The sequence below is a fragment of the Lepus europaeus genome, unplaced genomic scaffold, assembly GCF_033115175.1.
Source record: "Lepus europaeus isolate LE1 unplaced genomic scaffold, mLepTim1.pri SCAFFOLD_54, whole genome shotgun sequence".
NCBI lineage: Eukaryota > Metazoa > Chordata > Mammalia > Lagomorpha > Leporidae > Lepus > Lepus europaeus.
In genome coordinates, this window is record NW_026909417.1 from 811928 (window position 1) to 829421 (window position 17494).

Below are 17494 nucleotides of genomic sequence, written 5' to 3' on the forward strand. Positions count from 1 at the left end.
CACCCAGATACAGAACTCCGGTACACTGCATCTCTCTAAATCCAGGTTACAGAACTCCCATAAGCTGCATCTGCTACACTGAGCACACAGAAAACCCGCATATAGCGAATGCCTACTCCCAGGCTACAGAACGCTTGGGAACAGCTTCTCTCTGCATTCCACATACAGAACTGCCGGATACTGCATCTTTCTACACCCAGGTTATGGAACTCCCGTAGCTGCGTCTTATACACTAGGGCTGTAGGAATCCCATAGAAAGCATATGCCTATTGCAAGGCCTCAGAACCTTCGAAACAGCTTCTTCCTACACACAGATACAGAACTCCGGTAAACTGCATCTCTCTACATCCAGGTTACAGAACTCCCATAAGCTGCATCTGCTACACTGAGCACACAGAAAACCCGCATATAGCGAATGCCTACTCCCAGGCTACAGAACGCTTGGGAACAGCTTCTCTCTGCATTCCACATACAGAACTGCCAGATACTGCATCTTTCTACACCCAGGTTATGGAACTCCCGTAAGCTGCGTCTGCTACACTAGGGCTGCAGGAATCCCATAGAAAGCGTAGGCCTATTAGAAGGCCTCAGAACCTTCGAAACAGCTTCTTACTACACACAGATACAGAACTCCGGTACACTGCATCTCTCTACATCCAGGTTACAGAACTCCCATAAGCTGCGTCTGCTACACTGAACACACAGAAAACCCGCATATAGCGAATGCCTACTCCCAGGCAACAGAACGCTTGGGAACAGCTTCTCTCTGCATTCCACATACAGAACTCCTGGATACTGCATCTCTCTAAACCCAGGTTACGAAACTCCCGTAAGCTGCTTCATCTACACTCAGGGTACAGAACACTCGCATAGAGCGAATGCCTAGTTCCAGGATACAGAACCCCAGCAAAGAGCTCCTCTCTACACCAAGGATAGAGAACTCTTGGAAATGGCTTCTCTCTACATCCAGGTAGCAGAGCTCCCATAAGCTGCGTCTCCTACACTCGGGCTACAGGAATCCCATATATTGCGGATGCCTACTGCGAGGCCTCAGAACCTTTCGAAACAGCTTCTCAATACACCCAGATACAGAACTCCGGTACACTGCATCTCTCTACATCCAGGTTACAGAACTCCCATAAGCTGCATCTGCTACACTGAGCACACAGAAAACACGCATATAGAGAATGCCTACTCCCAGGCTACAGAACGCTTGGGAACAGCTTCTCTCTGCATTCCACATACAGAACTGCCTGATACTGCATCTGTCTACACCCAGGTTATGGAACTCCCGTAAGCTGTGTCTGCTACACAAGGGCTGCAGGAATCCCATAGAAAGCGTATGCCTATTAGAAGGCCTCAGAACCTTCGAAACAGCTTCTTCCTACACACAGATACAGAACTCCGGTAAACTGCATCTCTCCACATCCAGGTTACAGAACTCCCATAAGCTGCATCTGCTACACTGAGCACACAGAAAACCCGCATATAGCGAATGCATACTCCCAGGCTACAGAACGCTTGGGAACAGCTTCTCTCTGCATTCCACATACAGATACTGCATCTTTTTACACCCAGGTTATGGAACTCCCGTAAGCTGCGTCTGCTACACTAGGGCTGCAGGAATCCCATAGAAAGCGTATGCCTATTAGAAGGCCTCAGAATCTTCGAAACAGCTTCTTACTACACACAGATACAGAACTGTAAACTGCATCTCTCTACATCCAGGTTACAGAACTCCCATAAGCTGCGTCTGCTACACTAGGGCTGCAGGAATCCCATAGAAAGCGTATGCCTATTTCAAGGCCTCAGAACCTTCGAAACAGCTTCTTCCTACACACAGATACAGAACTCTGGTAAACTGCATCTCTCTACATCCAGGTTACAGAACTCCCATAAGCTGCGTCTCCTACACTGAGCACACAGAAAACCCGCATATAGCGAATGCCTACTCCCAGGCTACAGAACGCTTGGGAACAGCTTCTCTCTGCATTCCACATACAGAACTCCTGGATACTGCATCTCTCTACACCCAGGTTACGAAACTCCCGTAAGCTGCTTCATCTACACTCAGGGTACAGAACACTCGCATAGAGCGAATGCCTAGTTCCAGTATACAGAACCCCAGCAAAGAGCTCCTCTCTACACCAAGGACAGAGAACTCTTGGAAATGGCTTCTCTCTACATCCAGGTAGCAGAGCTCCCATAAGCTGCGTCTCCTACACTCGGGCTACAGGAATCCCATATATTGCGGATGCCTACTGGAGGCCTCAGAACCTTTCGAAACAGCTTCTCACTACACCCAGATACAGAACTCCGGTACACTGCATCTCTCTACATCCAGGTTACAGAACTCCCATAAGCTGCATCTGCTACACTGAGCACACAGAAAACACGCATATAGAGAATGCCTACTCCCAGGCTACAGAACACTTGGGAACAGCTTCTCTCTACATTCCACATACAGAACTCCTGGATACTGCATCTCCCTACACCCAGGTTACAAAACTCCCATAAGCTGCATCTGCTACACTGAGCACACAGAAAACCCGCATATAGCGAATGCCTACTCCCAGGCTACAGAACGCTTGGGAACAGCGTCTCTCTACATTCCACATACAGAACTCATGGATACTGCATCTCCCTACACCCAGGATACGGAACTCCCATAAGCTGCGTCTCCTACACTCATGCTACAGGAATCCCACATATTGCGGATGCCTACTGCGAGGCCTCAGAACCTTTCGAAACAGCTTCTCACTACACCCAGATACAGAACTCCGGTACACTGCATCTCTCTACATCCAGGTTACAGAACTCCCATAAGCTGCATCTGCTACACTGAGCACACAGAAAACCCGCATATAGCGAATGCCTACTCCCAGGCTACAGAACGCTTGGGAACAGCTTCTCTCTGCATTCCACATACAGAACTGCCGGATACTGCATCTTTCTACACCCAGGTTATGGAACTCCCGTAGCTGCGTCTTATACACTAGGGCTGTAGGAATCCCATAGAAAGCATATGCCTATTGCAAGGCCTCAGAACCTTCGAAACAGCTTCTTCCTACACACAGATACAGAATTCCGGTAAACTGCATCTCTCTACATCCAGGTTACAGAACTCCCATAAGCTGCGTCTGCTACACTGAGCACACAGAAAACCCGCATATAGCGAATGCCTACTCCCAGGCAACAGAACGCTTGGGAACAGCTTCTCTCTACATTCCACATACAGAACTCCTGGATACTGCATCTCTCTACACCCAGGTTACGAAACTCCCGTAAGCTGCTTCATCTACACTCAGGGTACACAACACTCGCATAGAGCGAATGCCTAGTTCCAGGATACAGAACCCCAGCAAAGAGCTCCTCTCTACACCAAGGATAGAGAACTCTTGGAAATGGCTTCTCTCTACATCCAGGTAGCAGAGCTCCCATAAGCTGCGTCTCCTACACTCGGGCTACAGGAATCCCATATATTGCGGATGCCTACTGCGAGGCCTCAGAACCTTTCGAAACAGCTTCTCACTACACCCAGGTACAGAACTCCGGTACACTGCATCTCTCTACATCCAGGTTACAGAACTCCCATAAGCTGCATCTGCTACACTGAGCACACAGAAAACCCGCATATAGAGAATGTCTACTCCCAGGCTACAGAACGCTTGGGAACAGCTTCTCTCTGCATTCCAATACAGAACTGCCTGATACTGCATCTGTCTACACCCAGGTTATGGAACTCCCATAAGCTGTGTCTGCTACACAAGGGCTGCAGGAATCCCATAGAAAGCGTAGGCCTATTAGAAGGCCTCAGAACCTTCGAAACAGCTTCTTACTACACACAGATACAGAACTCCTGTAAACTGCATCTCTCTACATCCAGGTTACAGAACTCCCATAAGCTGCGTCTGCTACAATAGGGCTGCAGGAATCCCATAGAAAGCGTATGCCTATTTCAAGGCCTCAGAACCTTCGAAACAGCTTCTTCCTACACACAGATACAGAACTCTGGTACATGGCATCTCTCTACATCCAGGTTACAGAACTCCCATAAGCTGCGTCTGCTACACTGAGCACACAGAAAACCCGCATATAGCGAATGCCTACTCCCAGGCTACAGAACGCTTGGGAACAGCTTCTCTCTGCATTCCACATACAGAACTGCCGGATACTGCATCTTTCTACAACCAGGTTATGGAACTCCCGTAAGCTGCGTCTGCTACACTAGGGCTGCAGGAATCCCATAGAAAGCGTAGGCCTATTAGAAGGCCTCAGAACCTTCGATACAGCTTCTTACTACACACAGATACAGAACTCCTGTAAACTGCTTCTCTCTACATCCAGGTTGCAGAACTCCCATAAGCTGCGTCTGCTACACTAGGGCTGCAGGAATCCCATAGAAAGCGTATGCCTATTTCAATGCCTCAGAACCTTCGAAACAGCTTCTTCCTACACACAGATACAGAACTCTGGTAAACTGCAACTCTCTACATCCAGGTTACAGAACTCCCATAAGCTGCGTCTCCTACACTGAGCACACAGAAAACCCGCATATAGCGAATGCCTACTCCCAGGCTACAGAACGCTTGGGAACAGCTTCTCTCTACATTCCACATACAGAACTGCCGGATACTGCATCTTTCTACACGCAGGTATGGAACTCCCATAAGCTGCATCTTCTACACTAGGGCTGTAGGAATCCCATAGAAAGCGTATGCCTATTGCAAGGCCTCAGAACCTTCGAAACAGATTCTTCCTACACACAGATACAGAACTCCGGTAAACTGCATCTCTCTACATCCAGGTTACAGAACTCCCATAAGCTGCGTCTGCTACACTGAGCACACAGAAAACCCGCATATAGCGAATGCCTACTCCCAGGCTACAGAACGCATTGGAACAGCTTCTCTCTGCATTCCACATACAGAACTGCCTCATACTGCATCTGTCTTCACCCAGGTTATGGAACTCCCGTAAGCTGTGTCTGCACACAAGGGCTGCAGGAATCCCATAGAAAGCGTATGCCTATTAGAAGGCCTCAGAACCTTCGAAACAGCTTCTTACTACACACAGATACAGAACTCCGGTAAACTGCATCTCTCCACATCCAGGTTACAGAACTCCCATAAGCTGCGTCTGCTACACTGAGCACACAGAAAACCCGCATATAGCGAATGCCTACTCCCAGGCTACATAACGCTTGGGAACAGCTTCTCTCTACATTCCACATACAGAACTCCTGGATACTGCATCTCCCTACACCCAGGTTACAAAACTCCCATAAGCTGCATCTGCTACACTGAGCACACAGAAAACCCGCATATAGCGAATGCCTACTCCCAGGCTACAGAACGCTTGGGAACAGCTTCTCTCTGCATTCCACATACAGAACTGCCGGATACTGCATCTTTCTACACCCAGGTTATGGAACTCCCGTAGCTGCGTCTTATACACTAGGGCTGTAGGAATCCCATAGAAAGCATATGCCTATTGCAAGGCCTCAGAACCTTCGAAACAGCTTCTTCCTACACACAGATACAGAACTCCGGTAAACTGCATCTCTCTACAACCAGGTTACAGAACTCCCATAAGCTGCGTCTGCTACACTGAGCACACAGAAAACCCGCATATAGCGAATGCCTACTCCCAGGCAACAGAACGCTTGGGAACAGCTTCTCTCTACATTCCACATACAGAACTCCTGGATACTGCATCTCTCTACACCCAGGTTACGAAACTCCCGTAAGCTGCTTCATCTACACTCAGGGTACACAACACTCGCATAGAGCGAATGCCTAGTTCCAGGATACAGAACCCCAGCAAAGAGCTCCTCTCTACACCAAGGATAGAGAACTCTTGGAAATGGCTTCTCTCTACATCCAGGTAGCAGAGCTCCCATAAGCTGCGTCTCCTACACTCGGGCTACAGGAATCCCATATATTGCGGATGCCTACTGCGAGGCCTCAGAACCTTTCGAAACAGCTTCTCAATACACCCAGATACAGAACTCCGGTACACTGCATCTCTCTACATCCAGGTTACAGAACTCCCATAAGCTGCATCTGCTACACTGAGCACACAGAAAACACGCATATAGAGAATGTCTACTCCCAGGCTACAGAACGCTTGGGAACAGCTTCTCTCTGCATTCCAATACAGAACTGCCTGATACTGCATCTGTCTACACCCAGGTTATGGAACTCCCGTAAGCTGTGTCTGCTACACAAGGGCTGCAGGAATCCCAGAGAAAGCGTAGGCCTATTAGAAGGCCTCAGAACCTTCGAAACAGCTTCTTACTACACACAGATACAGAACTCCTGTAAACTGCATCTCTCTACATCCAGGTTACAGAACTCCCATAAGCTGCGTCTGCTACACTAGGGCTGCAGGAATCCCACATATTGCGGATGCCTACTGCGAGGCCTCAGAACCTTCGAAACAGCTTCTTCCTACACACAGATACAGAACTCTGGTACACGGCATCTCTCTACATCCAGGTTACAGAACTCCCATAAGCTGCGTCTGCTACACTGAGCACACAGAAAACCCGCATATAGCGAATGCCTACTCCCAGGCTACAGAACGCTTGGGAACAGCTTCTCTCTGCATTCCACATACAGAACTGCCGGATACTGCATCTTTCTACAACCAGGTTATGGAACTCCCGTAAGCTGCGTCTGCTACACTAGGGCTGCAGGAATCCCATAGAAAGCGTAGGCCTATTAGAAGGCCTCAGAACCTTCGATACAGCTTCTTACTACACACAGATACAGAATTCCTGTAAACTGCTTCTCTCTACATCCAGGTTACAGAACTCCCATAAGCTGCGTCTGCTACACTAGGGCTGCAGGAATCCCATAGAAAGCGTATGCCTATTTCAAGGCCTCAGAACCTTCGAAACAGCTTCTTCCTACACACAGATACAGAACTCTCGTAAACTGCATCTCTCTACATCCAGGTTACAGAACTCCCATTAGCTGCGTCTGCTACACTGAGCACACAGAAAACCCGCATATAGCGAATGCCTACTCCCAGGCTACAGAACGCTTGGGAACAGCTTCTCTCTACATTCCACATACAGAACTGCCGGATACTGCATCTTTCTACACGCAGGTATGGAACTCCCATAAGCTGCATCTTCTACACTAGGGCTGTAGGAATCCCATAGAAAGCGTATGCCTATTGCAAGGCCTCAGAACCTTCGAAACACATTCTTACTACACACAGATACAGAACTCCGGTAAACTGCATCTCTCTACATCCAGGTTACAGAACTCCCATAAGCTGCGTCTGCTACACTGAGCACACAGAAAACCCGCATATAGTGAATGCCTACTCCCAGGCTACAGAACGCTAGGGAACAGCTTCTCTCTGCATTCCACATACAGAACTCCTGGATACTGCATCTCCCTACACCCAGGTTACAAAACTCCCATAAGCTGCATCTGCTACACTGAGCACACAGAAAACCCGCATATAGCGAATGCCTACTCCCAGGCTACAGAACGCTTGGGAACAGCTTCTCTCTACATTCCACATACAGAACTCATGGATACTGCATCTCCCTAAACCCAGGATACGGAACTCCCATAAGCTGCGTCTCCTACACTCATGCTACAGGAATCCCACATATTGCGGATGCCTACTGCGAGGCCTCAGAACCTTTCGAAACAGCTTCTCACTACACCCAGATACAGAACTCCGGTACACTGCATCTCTCTACATCCAGGTTACAGAACTCCCATAAGCTGCATCTGCTACACTGAGCACACAGAAAACACGCATATAGCGAATGCCTACTCCCAGGCTACAGAACGCTTGGGAACAGCTTCTCTCTGCATTCCACATACAGAACTGCCAGATACTGCAACTTTCTACACCCAGGTTATGGAACTCCCGTAAGCTGTGTCTGCTACACTAGGGCTGCAGGAATCCCATAGAAAGCGTATGCCTATTGCAAGGCCTCAGAACCTTCGAAACAGATTCTTACTACACACAGATACAGAACTCCGGTAAACTGCATCTCTCTACATCCAGGTTACAGAACTCCCATAAGCTGCGTCTGCTACACTGAGCACACAGAAAACCCGCATATAGCGAATGCCTACTCCCAGGCAACAGAACGCTTGGGAACAGCTTCTCTCTACATTCCACATACAGAACTCCTGGATACTGCATCTCTCTACACCCAGGTTATGAAACTCCCGTAAGCTGCTTCATCTACACTCAGGGTACACAACACTCGCATAGAGCGAATGCCTAGTTCCAGGATACAGAACCCCAGCAAAGAGCTCCTCTCTACACCAAGGATAGAGAACTCTTGGAAATGGCTTCTCTCTACATCCAGGTAGCAGAGCTCCCATAAGCTGCGTCTCCTACACTCGGGCTACAGGAATCCCATATATTGCGGATGCCTACTGCGAGGCCTCAGAACCTTTTGAAACAGCTTCTCACTACACCCAGATACAGAACTCCGGTACACTGCATCTCTCTACATCCAGGTTACAGAACTCCCATAAGCTGCATCTGCTACACTGAGCACACAGAAAACACGCATATAGAGAATGCCTACTCCCAGGCTACAGAACGCTTGGGAACAGCTTCTCTCTGCATTCCACATACAGAACTGCCTGATACTGCATCTGTCTACACCCAGGTTATGGAACTCCCGTAAGCTGTGTCTGCTACAAAAGGGCTGCAGGAATCCCATAGAAAGCGTATGCCTATTAGAAGGCCTCAGAACCTTCGAAACAGCTTCTTACTACACACAGATACAGAACTCCGGTAAACTGCATCTCTCCACATCCAGGTTACAGAACTCCCATAAGCTGCATCTGCTACACTGAGCACACAGAAAACCCGCATATAGCGAATGCCTACTCCCAGGCTACAGAACGCTTGGGAACAGCTTCAATCTGCATTCCACATACAGAACTGCCAGATATTGCATCTTTCTACACCCAGGTTATGGAACTCCCGTAAGCTGCGTCTGCTACACTAGGGCTGCACGAATCCCATAGAAAGCGTAGGCCTATTAGAAGGCCTCAGAACCTTCGAAACAGCTTCTTACTACACACAGATACAGAACTCCTGTAAACTGCATCTCTCTACATCCAGGTTACAGAATTCCCATAAGCTGCGTCTGCTACACTAGGGCTGCAGGAATCCCATAGAAAGCGTATGCCTATTGCAAGGCCTCAGAACCTTCGAAACAGATTCTTACTACACACAGATACAGAACTCCGGTAAACTGCATCTCTCTACATCCAGGTTACAGAACTCCCATAAGCTGCGTCTGCTACACTGAGCACACAGAAAACTCGCATATAGCGAATGCCTACTCCCAGGATACAGAACGCTTGGGAACAGCTTCTCTCTACATTCCACATACAGAACTCCTGGATACTGCATCTCCCTACACCCACGTTACAGAACTCCCATAAGCTGCATCTGCTACACTGAGCACACAGAAAACCCGCATATAGCGAATGCCTACTCCCAGGCTACAGAACGCTTGGGAACAGCTTCTCTCTGCATTCCACATACAAAACTGCCGGATACTGTATCTTTCTACACCCAGGTTATGGAACTCCCGTAAGCTGCGTCTGCTACACTAGGGCTGCAGGAATCCCATAGAAAGTGTATGCCTATTGCAAGGCCTCAGAACCTTCGAAACAGCTTCTTACTACACACAGATACAGAACTCCTGTAAACTGCATCTCTCTACATCCAGGTTACAGAACTCCCATAAGCTGCGTCTGCTACACTAGGGCTGCAGGAATCCCATAGAAAGCGTATGCCTATTTCAAGGCCTCAGAACCTTCGAAACAGCTTCTTCCTGCACACAGATACAGAACTCTGGTACACGGCATCTCTCTACATCCAGGTTACAGAACTCCCATAAGCTGCGTCTGCTACACTGAGCACACAGAAAACCCGCATATAGCGAATGCCTACTCCCAGGCTACAGAACGCTTGGGAACAGCTTCTCTCTGCATTCCACATACAGAACTGCCGGATACTGCATCTTTCTACAACCAGGTTATGGAACTCCCGTAAGCTGCGTCTGCTACACTAGGGCTGCAGGAATCCCATAGAAAGCGTATGCCTATTTCAAGGCCTCAGAACCTTCGAAACAGCTTCTTCCTACACACAGATACAGAACTCTCGTAAACTGCATCTCTCTACATCCAGGTTACAGAACTCCCATTAGCTGCGTCTGCTACACTGAGCACACAGAAAACCCGCATATAGCGAATGCCTACTCCCAGGCTACAGAACGCTTGGGAACAGCTTCTCTCTACATTCCACATACAGAACTGCCGGATACTGCATCTTTCTACACGCAGGTATGGAACTCCCATAAGCTGCATCTTCTACACTAGGGCTGTAGGAATCCCATAGAAAGCGTATGCCTATTGCAAGGCCTCAGAACCTTCGAAACAGATTCTTACTACACACAGATACAGAACTCCGGTAAACTGCATCTCTCTACATCCAGGTTACAGAACTCCCATAAGCTGCGTCTGCTACACTGAGCACACAGAAAACCCGCATATAGTGAATGCCTACTCCCAGGCTACAGAACGCTAGGGAACAGCTTCTCTCTGCATTCCACATACAGAACTCCTGGATACTGCATCTCCCTACACCCAGGTTACAAAACTCCCATAAGCTGCATCTGCTACACTGAGCACACAGAAAACCCGCATATAGCGAATGCCTACTCCCAGGCTACAGAACGCTTGGGAACAGCTTCTCTCTACATTCCACATACAGAACTCATGGATACTGCATCTCCCTAAACACAGGATACGGAACTCCCATAAGCTGCGTCTCCTACACTCATGCTACAGGAATCCCACATATTGCGGATGCCTACTGCGAGGCCTCAGAACCTTTCGAAACAGCTTCTCACTACACCCAGATACAGAACTCCGGTACACTGCATCTCTCTACATCCAGGTTACAGAACTCCCATAAGCTGCATCTGCTACACTGAGCACACAGAAAACACGCATATAGCGAATGCCTACTCCCAGGCTACAGAACGCTTGGGAACAGCTTCTCTCTGCATTCCACATACAAAACTGCCGGATACTGTATCTTTCTACACCCAGGTTATGGAACTCCCGTAAGCTGCGTCTGCTACACTAGGGCTGCAGGAATCCCATAGAAAGTGTATGCCTATTGCAAGGCCTCAGAACCTTCGAAACAGCTTCTTACTACACACAGATACAGAACTCCTGTAAACTGCATCTCTCTACATCCAGGTTACAGAACTCCCATAAGCTGCGTCTGCTACACTAGGGCTGCAGGAATCCCATAGAAAGCGTATGCCTATTTCAAGGCCTCAGAACCTTCGAAACAGCTTCTTCCTGCACACAGATACAGAACTCTGGTACACGGCATCTCTCTACATCCAGGTTACAGAACTCCCATAAGCTGCGTCTGCTACACTGAGCACACAGAAAACCCGCATATAGCGAATGCCTACTCCCAGGCTACAGAACGCTTGGGAACAGCTTCTCTCTGCATTCCACATACAGAACTGCCGGATACTGCATCTTTCTACAACCAGGTTATGGAACTCCCGTAAGCTGCGTCTGCTACACTAGGGCTGCAGGAATCCCATAGAAAGCGTAGGCCTATTAGAAGGCCTCAGAACCTTCGATACAGCTTCTTACTACACACAGATACAGAACTCCTGTAAACTGCTTCTCTCTAAATGCAGGTTACAGAACTCCCATAAGCTGCGTCTGCTACACTAGGGCTGCAGGAATCCCATAGAAAGCGTATGCCTATTTCAAGGCCTCAGAACCTTCGAAACAGCTTCTTCCTACACACAGATACAGAACTCTCGTAAACTGCATCTCTCTACATCCAGGTTACAGAACTCCCATTAGCTGCGTCTGCTACACTGAGCACACAGAAAACCCGCATATAGCGAATGCCTACTCCCAGGCTACAGAACGCTTGGGAACAGCTTCTCTCTACATTCCACATACAGAACTGCCGGATACTGCATCTTTCTACACGCAGGTATGGAACTCCCATAAGCTGCATCTTCTACACTAGGGCTGTAGGAATCCCATAGAAAGCGTATGCCTATTGCAAGGCCTCAGGACCTTCGAAACAGATTCTTACTACACACAGATACAGAACTCCGGTAAACTGCATCTCTCTACATCCAGGTTACAGAACTCCCATAAGCTGCGTCTGCTACACTGAGCACACAGAAAACCCGCATATAGTGAATGCCTACTCCCAGGCTACAGAACGCTAGGGAACAGCTTCTCTCTGCATTCCACATACAGAACTCCTGGATACTGCATCTCCCTACACCCAGGTTACAAAACTCCCATAAGCTGCATCTGCTACACTGAGCACACAGAAAACCCGCATATAGCGAATGCCTACTCCCAGGCTACAGAACGCTTGGGAACAGCTTCTCTCTACATTCCACATACAGAACTCATGGATACTGCATCTCCCTAAACCCAGGATACGGAACTCCCATAAGCTGCGTCTCCTACACTCATGCTACAGGAATCCCACATATTGCGGATGCCTACTGCGAGGCCTCAGAACCTTTCGAAACAGCTTCTCACTACACCCAGATACAGAACTCCGGTACACTGCATCTCTCTACATCCAGGTTACAGAACTCCCATAAGCTGCATCTGCTACACTGAGCACACAGAAAACACGCATATAGCGAATGCCTACTCCCAGGCTACAGAACGCTTGGGAACAGCTTCTCTCTGCATTCCACATACAGAACTGCCAGATACTGCAACTTTCTACACCCAGGTTATGGAACTCCCGTAAGCTGTGTCTGCTACACTAGGGCTGCAGGAATCCCATAGAAAGCGTATGCCTATTGCAAGGCCTCAGAACCTTCGAAACAGATTCTTACTACACACAGATACAGAACTCCGGTAAACTGCATCTCTCTACATCCAGGTTACAGAACTCCCATAAGCTGCGTCTGCTACACTGAGCACACAGAAAACACGCATATAGCAAATGCCTACTCCCAGGCAACAGAACGCTTGGGAACAGCTTCTCTCTACATTCCACATACAGAACTCCTGGATACTGCATCTCTCTACACCCAGGTTATGAAACTCCCGTAAGCTGCTTCATCTACACTCAGGGTACACAACACTCGCATAGAGCGAATGCCTAGTTCCAGGATACAGAACCCCAGCAAAGAGCTCCTCTCTACACCAAGGATAGAGAACTCTTGGAAATGGCTTCTCTCTACATCCAGGTAGCAGAGCTCCCATAAGATGCGTCTCCTACACTCGGGCTACAGGAATCCCATATATTGCGGATGCCTACTGCGAGGCCTCAGAACCTTTTGAAACAGCTTCTCACTACACCCAGATACAGAACTCCGGTACACTGCATCTCTCTACATCCAGGTTACAGAACTCCCATAAGCTGCATCTGCTACACTGAGCACACAGAAAACACGCATATAGAGAATGCCTACTCCCAGGCTACAGAACGCTTGGGAACAGCTTCTCTCTGCATTCCACATACAGAACTGCCTGATACTGCATCTGTCTACACCCAGGTTATGGAACTCCCGTAAGCTGTGTCTGCTACAAAAGGGCTGCAGGAATCCCATAGAAAGCGTATGCCTATTAGAAGGCCTCAGAACCTTCGAAACAGCTTCTTACTACACACAGATACAGAACTCCGGTAAACTGCATCTCTCCACATCCAGGTTACAGAACTCCCATAAGCTGCATCTGCTACACTGAGCACACAGAAAACCCGCATATAACGAATGCCTACTCCCAGGCTACAGAACGCTTGGGAACAGCTTCAATCTGCATTCCACATACAGAACTGCCAGATATTGCATCTTTCTACACCCAGGTTATGGAACTCCCGTAAGCTGCGTCTGCTACACTAGGGCTGCAGGAATCCCATAGAAAGCGTAGGCCTATTAGAAGGCCTCAGAACCTTCGAAACAGCTTCTTACTACACACAGATACAGAACTCCTGTAAACTGCATCTCTCTACATCCAGGTTACAGAATTCCCATAAGCTGCGTCTGCTACACTAGGGCTGCAGGAATCCCATAGAAAGCGTATGCCTATTGCAAGGCCTCAGAACCTTCGAAACAGATTCTTACTACACACAGATACAGAACTCCGGTAAACTGCATCTCTCTACATCCAGGTTACAGAACTCCCATAAGCTGCGTCTGCTACACTGAGCACACAGAAAACTCGCATATAGCGAATGCCTACTCCCAGGATACAGAACGCTTGGGAACAGCTTCTCTCTACATTCCACATACAGAACTCCTGGATACTGCATCTCCCTACACCCACGTTACAGAACTCCCATAAGCTGCATCTGCTACACTGAGCACAAAGAAAACCCGCATATAGCGAATGCCTACTCCCAGGCTACAGAACGCTTGGGAACAGCTTCTCTCTGCATTCCACATACAAAACTGCCGGATACTGTATCTTTCTACACCCAGGTTATGGAACTCCCGTAAGCTGCGTCTGCTACACTAGGGCTGCAGGAATCCCATAGAAAGTGTATGCCTATTGCAAGGCCTCAGAACCTTCGAAACAGCTTCTTACTACACACAGATACAGAACTCCTGTAAACTGCATCTCTCTACATCCAGGTTACAGAACTCCCATAAGCTGCGTCTGCTACACTAGGGCTGCAGGAATCCCATAGAAAGCGTATGCCTATTTCAAGGCCTCAGAACCTTCGAAACAGCTTCTTCCTACACACAGATACAGAACTCTGGTACACGGCATCTCTCTACATCCAGGTTACAGAACTCCCATAAGCTGCGTCTGCTACACTGAGCACACAGAAAACCCGCATATAGCGAATGCCTACTCCCAGGCTACAGAACGCTTGGGAACAGCTTCTCTCTGCATTCCACATACAGAACTGCCGGATACTGCATCTTTCTACAACCAGGTTATGGAACTCCCGTAAGCTGCGTCTGCTACACTAGGGCTGCAGGAATCCCATAGAAAGCGTAGGCCTATTAAAAGGCCTCAGAACCTTCGATACAGCTTCTTACTACACACAGATACAGAACTCCTGTAAACTGCTTCTCTCTAAATGCAGGTTACAGAACTCCCATAAGCTGCGTCTGCTACACTAGGGCTGCAGGAATCCCATAGAAAGCGTATGCCTATTTCAAGGCCTCAGAACCTTCGAAACAGCTTCTTCCTACACACAGATACAGAACTCTCGTAAACTGCATCTCTCTACATCCAGGTTACAGAACTCCCATTAGCTGCGTCTGCTACACTGAGCACACAGAAAACCCGCATATAGCGAATGCCTACTCCCAGGCTACAGAACGCTTGGGAACAGCTTCTCTCTACATTCCACAAACAGAACTGCCGGATACTGCATCTTTCTACACGCAGGTATGGAACTCCCATAAGCTGCATCTTCTACACTAGGGCTGTAGGAATCCCATAGAAAGCGTATGCCTATTGCAAGGCCTCAGAACCTTCGAAACAGATTCTTACTACACACAGATACAGAACTCCGGTAAACTGCATCTCTCTACATCCAGGTTACAGAACTCCCATAAGCTGCGTCTGCTACACTGAGCACACAGAAAACCCGCATATAGCGAATGCCTACTCCCAGGCTACATAACGCTTGGGAACAGCTTCTCTCTACATTCCACATACAGAACTCCTGGATACTGCATCTCCCTACACCCAGGTTACAAAACTCCCATAAGCTGCATCTGCTACACTGAGCACACAGAAAACCCGCATATAGCGAATGCCTACTCCCAGGCTACAGAACGCTTGGGAACAGCTTCTCTCTGCATTCCACATACAGAACTGCCGGATACTGCATCTTTCTACACCCAGGTTATGGAACTACCGTAGCTGCGTCTTATACACTAGGGCTGTAGGAATCCCATAGAAAGCATATGCCTATTGCAAGGCCTCAGAACCTTCGAAACAGCTTCTTCCTACACACAGATACAGAACTCCGGTAAACTGCATCTCTCTACATCCAGGTTACAGAACTCCCATAAGCTGCGTCTGCTACACTGAGCACACAGAAAACCCGCATATAGCGAATGCCTACTCCCAGGCAACAGAACGCTTGGGAACAGCTTCTCTCTACATTCCACATACAGAACTCCTGGATACTGCATCTCTCTACACCCAGGTTACGAAACTCCCGTAAGCTGCTTCATCTACACTCAGGGTACACAACACTCGCATAGAGCGAATGCCTAGTTCCAGGATACAGAACCCCAGCAAAGAGCTCCTCTCTACACCAAGGATAGAGAACTCTTGGAAATGGCTTCTCTCTACATCCAGGTAGCAGAGCTCCCATAAGCTGCGTCTCCTACACTCGGGCTACAGGAATCCCATATATTGCGGATGCCTACTGCGAGGCCTCAGAACCTTTCGAAACAGCTTCTCAATACACCCAGATACAGAACTCCGGTACACTGCATCTCTCTACATCCAGGTTACAGAACTCCCATAAGCTGCATCTGCTACACTGAGCACACAGAAAACACGCATATAGAGAATGTCTACTCCCAGGCTACAGAACGCTTGGGAACAGCTTCTCTCTGCATTCCAATACAGACCTGCCTGATACTGCATCTGTCTACACCCAGGTTATGGAACTCCCGTAAGCTGTGTCTGCTACACAAGGGCTGCAGGAATCCCAGAGAAAGCGTAGGCCTATTAGAAGGCCTCAGAACCTTCGAAACAGCTTCTTACTACACACAGATACAGAACTCCTGTAAACTGCATCTCTCTACATCCAGGTTACAGAACTCCCATAAGCTGCGTCTGCTACACTAGGGCTGCAGGAATCCCACATATTGCGGATGCCTACTGCGAGGCCTCAGAACCTTCGAAACAGCTTCTTCCTACACACAGATACAGAACTCTGGTACACGGCATCTCTCTACATCCAGGTTACAGAACTCCCATAAGCTGCGTCTGCTACACTGAGCACACAGAAAACCCGCATATAGCGAATGCCTACTCCCAGGCTACAGAACGCTTGGGAACAGCTTCTCTCTGCATTCCACATACAGAACTGCCGGATACTGCATCTTTCTACAACCAGGTTATGGAACTCCCATAAGCTGCGTCTGCTACACTAGGGCTGCAGGAATCCCATAGAAAGCGTAGGCCTATTAGAAGGCCTCAGAACCTTCGATACAGCTTCTTACTACACACAGATACAGAATTCCTGTAAACTGCTTCTCTCTACATCCAGGTTACAGAACTCCCATAAGCTGCGTCTGCTACACTAGGGCTGCAGGAATCCCATAGAAAGCGTATGCCTATTTCAAGGCCTCAGAACCTTCGAAACAGCTTCTTCCTACACACAGATACAGAACTCTCGTAAACTGCATCTCTCTACATCCAGGTTACAGAACTCCCATTAGCTGCGTCTGCTACACTGAGCACACAGAAAACCCGCATATAGC